General features: G+C 45.4%; 1 protein-coding gene across 1 annotated transcript in view; it reads left to right on the forward strand.

Annotated features, from left to right (window-relative positions):
* The first annotated feature begins 251 nt into the window (after positions 1 to 251).
* The window catches only part of LOC105552459 (microsomal glutathione S-transferase 3), a 31625-nt gene continuing 22653 nt past the window's right edge, over positions 252 to 9223 (forward strand). Inside the window, exon 1 of the mRNA XM_011998136.1 lies at positions 252 to 678. The gene's annotated coding sequence lies outside the window, so the exon portion shown is untranslated. The remainder of the gene's footprint in view (positions 679 to 9223) is intronic.

Here is a 9223-nt window from a genome sequence, read left to right on the forward strand (position 1 = left end):
CCGGGACCACGCTACTCCGCGCGCAGGGGGCGTGGGTACGGCCCACCACGCGGGCAGGGCTCGGTCCCAGCTCTCTGCAAAACTAACAATATCTGTTAGGCCCTAAACAAAAAGGCCTTAACAGCGCTACATCCATTCACGTCGGGAGTGTTGCAACCTGGGACACCCAGCGTCTCCCACACCCCAGCTACGCGCCTCCGGGACACACCAATTGGGGCGCGGCTACTTTCGCGCACGCGCCATGCATGGCCGTGCTTCGCCCTTACCGCAGAGAGCCTAAAACCGCTACGGTGGCTCTGCTGGGGATAAATTATTCACGTCCCACTGTTGTGCAAACCCAATCCGGGAGGTATGACCTGGCTGGGACAGTGTAGGAAGACGGCCACGAAGGCACTGGGGGTAGTAGATATATGTATTTGAGAATGGGAGGAGTAAATCTCTGGGCCACCATGAGCAGGAAGAAAATGCAACTTTCACCTCCCAACCAGTGGCCCGAAGTTGGCAACTTAGAGAGCGCGCGCCAGCGCTGGGAGCCCCGCCTTGGGGGCGTGGCCGCGCGCTGGCCTGCTGGGGCGGGACCTGCTTCTGGCCCCATCTAGCGCCGCCCCAGGCGAGGGCGCCGCACCCACACTGAGCTGCGCAGTTTTGTTCTGCACCAGCCGTTCGAAGGTGATCCAGGTGAGTGCTAGCACCTGCGGGCAGCCACGAGCACCGGGCCGCCGACGGTGTTTCAGCCTTTGCGCAGGGCACTCCCATTTCAGCCTCTCCGAGCTGAATAGAGACCCGCTGTCTCTAACCTCCCCCCACCCTTATCAGTAGATTAGCGATCTGAATTTCCACCCCCTTTGCTCTCCTCTTGCCTTGCATCTTCTCCCTGGTGGAGTGGGTTGGGAGCTTCTAAGCGAGGCCCGACCTATTTATCTGTAACTCAGGAAAATTCTCAAGGTCAACCCTTCCTCAATTCCTTCCTTTCCTCTCCCTGGGCTGTGCAGTCTGAGGGCCCCTTCTTTCTACCTTCCGGAGACCACCGGACCTTGCCCTCTGCTGCTCCGGCGCAGAAGATAAGCGAGCGGGACACTGCAGGGGGAGTGGTTGTGCAGGCCTGATCAGTAACACTGGTTTCAGAAGTGGCCTGCGAGCGCTGCACCCGCTGCGGATGGGGATGTGTTGCTAGGGACGGTCGGGAGAGCCTCTGAGGGAATTGTGTTTGTTTTCCTCCTGCCTCTTAGAATCGTCTGTCCATTTGTATTGGAAAGGGGGTCATTTCCTACCGCTGACTTAGAGCAAGAGACGCCTCTGGGCGGGTGGGGGACTCTTCAGGTTCTTCCTTGGATTTCAGAAAATGCCCCTCCTTATCTGGGTTGGCAGCACGGAGCCTCAGGGCTGCAGTACTGGGGCAGTTGCAGGGCGGTGGAAGGCGCTGGAGACTCCTTAGTGAGTCATTCCCCGAAGTTGTGGCTTCTGCTGATACTTTCCTTGAGAGTCACGAGTTTACAAGCTACATTGTAGCGTCGGGGGCAAGTGAGTGTGGGAAAGGAGGTAAAGGAAAAGCAGAGATTAGGATGGGTAGGAAAGGCAGGGGTTAGAACTTTAATTCCTTCACTGGGGACAGAAGGTGCCCTGGAGGGGAAGGCGCTTCCGGCTTTGCAGATATGTGCTGTGGGCCTAGGTGTGGTCCTGCGGAATTGCTGCAGATTTTAGATTGCTCACGGGTAGGAGCTGCAGCCAGGGCTTGTCTTGGGAAATCTGTAGATCACCTGCAGCCTGCAGTTCTGGGTGGCACCCAAGGTTATTGGCCAGAGTTACAGGCTATATTTTATTTCAGTGAATTCAGAGAGCACCTTGAGTCAGATCAAGAATGCTTATTTCCCTAGGAGATGAATTTAAGGAGTTAAAACTAACATGTAAAATAGAAACAAATACTTTCATCCCGGGAAGACTTTCCGTTAAGCTTCCCTCCTGACACAATGTTACGGAAATAGAAAACTTTGTCAAGTGATTTTTTTTTAACCAATGTTACTATATATAAATCGGCAGGGAGACTGTCGCCAACCATAGAAACTGCGCTAGAGGGGCCTCCTTAGATTAAGGAACAAAACTGGAGAAGGGCAGCCTTCCCCTTTATTTAGATTTCCTCCTGTTGGCTTAGAGTTCTGAAAAGACACAATCCTGGAAGAGAACCTACCTCCTCGCCTGGAGGTTAGCCCTGAGAAGGAACGTACAGGAAAGAAGGGCTGTACCCACTATTCAGAGAAAAGCTGAAAAGCCCCTGGAGCAGTCTGGAATGAGGTGGATGTCAAATCAATCTGTCAAAAGCAATTTAGTGCCTACTGCACATCTATCTGTAGTTAAACATATTGTGCCCTATGTTTATACTTAAATCTTCTGAATCTATATTTAGAACGCCGTTACCGACCACAATTGACCACGAACCATTTAGCATTTTAAAGCAATATTTGTTTCGAAGAATATACTGCTCCTGTTTTTGCAACTCAATTTATTAATGCTACTGAAAGCTTACCATCTTCCTGAATAAAAAGAATTTAGCAGTTAGCAGCAGGTAGATTATCGCTATGTAAAATAAAATTCCTGAGTTTCCCTCACTCTCTCTTACAGTACTTACCTACCTACCTGTCTCTGAGGAGAAACATTAATTAGGCAACAGGAAAATTGTACTATCTTTCAAATGCATTTGCAAATGCCTGTAAGGATTTTATTCTTTAGAATCATAGATCTTGCTGTTCCCCTCTGACTTCTTTCTAGCGTTGATCTGTTCATTAACTGGACCTTGCGTTCTAAGATTTAGTTGTCTTATTCCACCCTTTAAAAATAAGTGAAATTTTATTTTATAAATAAATAAGCAAGCAATGTGAGCGGTTGTACCAAAGCTTCATTCTAAGTGTAGACAGGCCTGAAATGGTCGAACCCCTGTTTCAGGCAAAAGCCAGCAGCCTAGGTGATTCCTTCGTTTGAAGTGGTTGGTACCCTAACAGGCATTCAGCAGCTGCTACAAATTAACTACAGTCTGCCTGCATTTCTTGTCATAGAAAATTACCAAGTGGTGTCAATGTGACTCATTCGAGATGTTTTTTTTCCTTCTGGAAGTCATAGCTTAGTTTCTCAGTGACTCTTGGTTCCTGTGTAATGCCAGTTAAGGGACAGCTATATGGGAATCATGATATATAAATGAAGTGCCAGTTTCTGTGTTACTTTGCTCTTGCAAACCTATATGCCTGAAAGATTGGGGGACGTTTTTTCCTTCCCATAATCTCTACTTCTTTTGTCATACTGCGGTGCTGACACTCATTAAAAAGAAAATGTTCCTTGTTTGTACCTTTCCCAAAGTGTTTTTTTTTTTTTTTTTCTCTTTCCAATTAGAAACATCTCGGGCTTTAATCAGTGGCAAAATTGAAGTTAATTATTTGCTCTCTCTTCCTGTTAATGTATTTTGTACTCAGGAGAGGGTCTGGGGAGGTAGAAATGATTCAGAAGATGTCAGGTGTGTTCAAGCATGCTTTTCAACCTCATTGAGAGATAATATAGCAAAAGGCTGAGAGCACAAACGAGCCAGACTGCTTGGGGGTGTGGGGATCTGACTGTGCTCTGTGTTCACTGTGTGACCTTGAGCAGGTCACTTCATCTTTCTGATACTGAGTTTCTTCATCTGCAAAATGGGAGTAATATCATAGGGATGCTGTGAGGATCTAAATGAGTTAATATTGATGAACTGCTTACAACAGGGTTTGCCCCATACTAAATAATGTGCATGGTGGTAATAAGTAATAATAATTGATTTCTCGTACTTTTCTTCCTTGAGTCTATATCACTACCCTTCAGACACACTGGATTCCTTTCTCTTCTTCATACAAGTCAAACCTTTTTCTGTCTCAAAGTCTCTGCTCTTGCTGTTTTCTTTACCTGTGTTCTCTCTCACGTATCACTTTTTCCTCTTCAGATCCTTTATCACAATGTTACCCTCATGTTTTATGGTCCTCCTGTGTTTTTGTCTTCCCTGACCACATGCTCACTGGCGTTCTCAATCATGCACTCTCTCTCTCTCCCTCCCTCCCTCCCTCCCACTTTCAACTGTGTATTCTAGAGACTCAGGACCTTCCTTCTCAGTCGTGATCATCCTCTTAGAAGCCTGCCCCTTGAGTGGTACATGGCATTTAGTAAAGGATGAATAAGGGAAGGAATCATTCTGAGAAAATACTGAAGATGATAGCGATGGACTTGAGGCAAGCATCCCATTTATGTAAAATGCTTCGTCCTACATTGAATTTATCATGTCAGCTTCATTTAATGCATTATGAGATGTTGTCTTTATTTTTCTTTCTGCATCCCATGGCTTCTCCCCGTTCCCCTCCCTGCCCTCTGAAGTTGCTGCCTGCAGACCATGGGAAACATCCAGTGGACTGTCCCTGGGATCACATCTCTTGGGAAGCTCAGCTCCAAAGGGTCTGGCAAACCAGGGCTTATAGGTTAGGTGTCTCCCATAGAACCTTCTGTGTCAAGAATCTGGGAAAGTTTGTCCTCACACCTGCAGGGGAACCTGGGATTTATTCTGTCTTGTTATAAATCTGGTATTCTTAGATTCCTGAAGAACAGAATTACCAGTTTTTTTCTCAGAGGCGATTTCAGTTCCATTCAAGCGTGTGTGTTTAGTGCCTTATTACACAGAAGGCACACTGCAGAGAAGCAGAAAGCAGGTAATTTGCTTATTTGGCTTTAACAGAGTTTTAACAGAGTTTGTATGAGTGCAAGCTTGTGGTCTATAACCAAGAACCATTCACTGGAACTTGAGCGTCCTGCTGATCTTCCCTCCCCCACTCCCAGCCAGTGCAGCCATGTATTAAGCAATTGTTTTCAGTACCAACAGTTTACCAAAGTGTTGGACTAAAAATGACATCTGAAACTTGAATATTTTATATGGTCAAACTATGGCGATTTAACTCTACAGTTGAATATATTTGGATTATAACACATTTATCTCTTAAAGGGACAGATCTTCCATCCACCTAACATAGAGTTAGCTTCCACTCTCCAAATATTCCACCAGCAACATTGATGAATATTGAAGACTGTGGACTATGAGGTACTGGGAAAGACCCACTCTATGACTTGCTTGCTGCTATTTGCCTCACTTGAACCAGTAATCAAGTGCTGGATAAATAATATGATTTCTGTTCAAGTTTTTTTTAGCCCTTAGGGAATAATCTACTGAATATGCAATGCAATTGTGGGGGGATAGTTACTTTTCATCACCTAGGTTTCTATTCCTTCTTTTAAGCGTAATTTAATCTGGCTGTCATGTGAAGGTTTGATGCTGAAACAGATTTTAGCATCTGTCTAATGTAGAAGTGGACTGGAACTAGCGTTCTGAAAATGTAGTCTGAACCCAAAGAAATCCCATGACTCTCCTTTTCTCTCCTATCATAGAAACAGATCATTACATTTTTAAAGTTTTTGTGTGTGGGTGTGTATGTTGTCATTTTGAGGTGGGGTTTCACCATGTTGCCCAGGCTAGTCTCAAACTCCTGGGCTGAAGCAGTCCTCCCACCTGAGCCTGCCAAGTAGCTGGGATTACAGGCATGCACTACTGCACCCAGCTTAAGTTTTACTTTGTTTCTAATAGACATACAATATTGGACATATTCATGAGGTACAGTGTGATGTTTTAGCATGTATATACATTGTGTAATGATCAAGAGGATTGCTTTTATGGGCCAGGCGTGGTGGCTCATGCCTGTAATCCCAGCACTTTGAGAAGCCAAGGTGGGTGGATCACCTAAGGTCAGGAGTTCGAGAGCAGTCTGGTCAACATGGTAAAAACCCATCTCCACTAAAAATACAAAAATTAACCGGGGCGTGGTAGCACACACCTGTAGTTCCAGCTACTTGGGAGGCTGAGGCAGGAGAATCATTTGAACCTGGGAGGCAGAGGTTGCAGTGAGTTGAGGTGGCGCCACTGAACTCTAGCCTGGGCAACAGAGTGAGACTCCATCTCAAAAAAAAAAAAAAAAAAAAAAGAGTTTTTATGTTACTTCCCTCTAGGCTCTTTAATTTCTCCACTGAGCATTGTATGAGCTCCATTGAGCATTGTGTGGAGGGTCAGCTGCCCTGGCTGGAGATCATTTTGAGGCCTGTTCCTTCGTGGAAACATCTGGATGCAGAAGTTAGGCTGGACAACTAGCCAGGGGAGCTTTAAGTGAGCCAAGTGGACCCTCAGTACCACCTCAGAGTGTTCCAAGCTACTGTCTGGTGTTTGGGACTCAGGGAAGCCCATTTGGTATGATCAGACTAGCCCTTTATGTGACCATCCTTGTGTGTTACTCTCATCAAAATGTTGATTTTTGCTGTGTAAGGAAAATTGGAATAGCACAGGCAGCCAAATAAGGATTTGAATGAAACATTGGAGAATGGCTTCAAGTTAATCTGTGAATGCTTTGTCATTGTCCCATCCCTGGATACATTAAAAAGAAAAAAAAAGAGCAGTTGAGAAATTGCAGTACAATTTGAGGAGAGCAATATCATACACAGAAGTAGGGACTACCATTGTCGAAGCTGGATTTTATTTATTTGGGAGCAAAGAGAGAGAGCTGAAAGACATAATCTTCTCTCCCTTAAGAATCTCATTGTCATTTAGTAAAATAAAAGGTAGTGTCACTTCATGGCTCAGAAGTGGTAAATTATTTGAGGCAAGTACCCAAATCCATAAAACGTGCCTTTTGTTTGTGGAATACTGATTGTATGCTGGGGAATTTCTGGTGGGCAGCCAAGAGGAATTTGGAGAGCAGTGAAGGAGAACTTTACCCCAGGAGTGTTCTATTGGATGTAGTTCAGGAAGCTTTCTGGGTAAGCCTTGTAACCAAAGGAACCCTGCCCCAGTAAGATACGGCAAATGGTGGCAGAAGCAAGAATTAGAGGAAAGGTTGAGCAAAGTTTTGGTGTTAGAATAGCTATGTTTCCAGGAAACTCTGTCAGTAAAATTTCTAGAGCTAAGTATCTTAGCCAGATGTCATAATGAACCCCTGTGTTGCTAACTCAAATGCTGGAATGGAGCATATGTTTTAGGAGTTAGACCAACACTGCCTCATCTTAAGCCCAAGTTTGAGCACTCCTAAACTGAAACTTCAAGAGTGTGTTGTAGCTTACTTAAAACCCATTGGGCATCTACTGACTCTGGCTACACTGAAAAGTTTTTGCCCTGAGTGCTATTCTACCACCCACAGACCTCAGGGCCCTGCTGCTTACCAGGGCATATTAGTTTCCTAATCTACCCCTGAAAACCCACCATGGCCTGGGGCTTTTCTGCTGCCCCCCATGTCCTATACCCTGCTTGCTTCAAAATACTATTCCTACTTTTCTTCCGCTAACTTGATAATGTCCTCCAAAACAATCATATTTGGCAAGTAATACACTGATAAATTTAAAAGTTACAAATAGAAGTGCTGCTATGTTTTTAAAACATTATAGGGCCAGGAACAGTGGCTCATGCCTATTATCCCAGCACTTTGGGAGGCTGAGGCAGGCAAATTGCTTGAGCTCAGGAGTTCGAGACCAGCGTAGCCAACATAGTGAAACCCCGTCTGTACTAAAAATACAAAAAATTAGCTGGGCATGGTGGCACACACCTGTAATCTCAGCTACTTTGAGGCAGGAGGATTGCTTGAGTCCATAGGTCAAGGCTGCAGTGAGCCCTGATTTTGCCACTTCCACTCCAGCCCAGATGACAGAGGGGGACCCTTTCTCAAAGCACAAAACAAAAACCCAGCCAGGCACAGTGGCTCATGCCTGTAATCCCAGCCCTTTGGGAGGCCAAGGAGCGTGGATCACCTGAGGTCAGGAGTTCAAGACCAGCCTGGCCAACATGGCGAAACCCCATCTCTACTAAAATACAAAAATTAGCTGGATGTGGTGGTGTGTGCCTGTAATCTCAGCTACTTGGGAGGCTGAGGCAGGAGAATCACTTGAACGTGGGAGGTGGAGGTTGCAGTGAGCCAAGATCGTGCCACTGCACTCCAGCCTGTGGGACAGAGAGATACTCTGTCTCAAAAAAAAAAAAAAAAAAAACAAAAAAAGCAGCACTCTATGGGTACCAGGTCTTATAGTTAGGTGTTACATATGTAGCAGTGATATTTTCAGTTTTGCTATTTCTGCCAGATGGGATGAAAAATTCCTTGAGAAGTTGGTTGCAAGTCCCACTGATTCACTAAATAGGCCTTTCATTTAAAGTCGTGTTTCTGATCGTTCAGAAGTTGAGGTGTGCCTGATCCATGGTATTAGAAGTGAAGATCCCAGAGAGGTCATTCTGTAGCATAATGAGCATTACTTTTGAAAGATGGAGAACCTAGAACTCTGACTTAAATATTTGACTATGGGAAAATCTGATCTGGTGAGTGACCATGACCATGAAGTGAGATCTGGGAACCCAGTGGTGGTCACAGGATAGAGACTCTGAAGATACTGAGCTGGCTTACATACTTGCTTTGTTGTCTCGAGCCTCTGTTAAAGCTGAAAGAAGAAATCAGTCTTCTGCTGGGCACACTGTTAGTGTGTAATTGTGAAGAGCTTAGCTGGAGCTTGCTCTTCACAACAGCCTCTGATCTCATCGTCTCGTTCTGCTCTCAGGGGTGGTACAGAAGGAGCACCTCAGGAGCCTCCAAAGATAGTGGTAGAATATAGACCACCAAGAGAAAACTATGACTGTGGTTTTGAATCAGATAGAGTCACCACCTCCTGCAGATTTTGTTTTTGCTCAGAACAGTGGTTCTTAAAATGTGGTCCTTGACCAGCATCATCAGCATCACCTAGGAACTAGTTAGATATGAAAATACGCAGGCCCCACCTAACATGACTGAACCAGAAACTCTGGGACCGAGGTATGGTTTAACAAACTCTCCAGGTGATTTTAATGCCACTGAAGTTTGAGAACCACTGATCTAGGATATAGAACAGCAGCACTCTATTGAGTTTCTGTCTTCATGCAAGTTGCTATAAAAAATATAAGCAAGGAGACGTGCTCTCTGTCCTCAAAGAACACATAGCCCATTTGGAGAGGTATACTATATTCATTACCACACAAAGGAGGCCTTCCCAGCCGGGGTCCTGATGAAACAACCCTGCCCAGTCTCTACGCCATTGCCGTGTGTTTTCCCCAGAAGAGTTCCCACTCTTGGCCAGGTGCCTGTAATCCTAGCACTTTGGGAGGCTGAGGCGGGTG

This window comes from Mandrillus leucophaeus, unplaced genomic scaffold (genome assembly GCF_000951045.1).
Source record: "Mandrillus leucophaeus isolate KB7577 unplaced genomic scaffold, Mleu.le_1.0 Scaffold558, whole genome shotgun sequence".
Lineage (NCBI taxonomy): Eukaryota > Metazoa > Chordata > Mammalia > Primates > Cercopithecidae > Mandrillus > Mandrillus leucophaeus.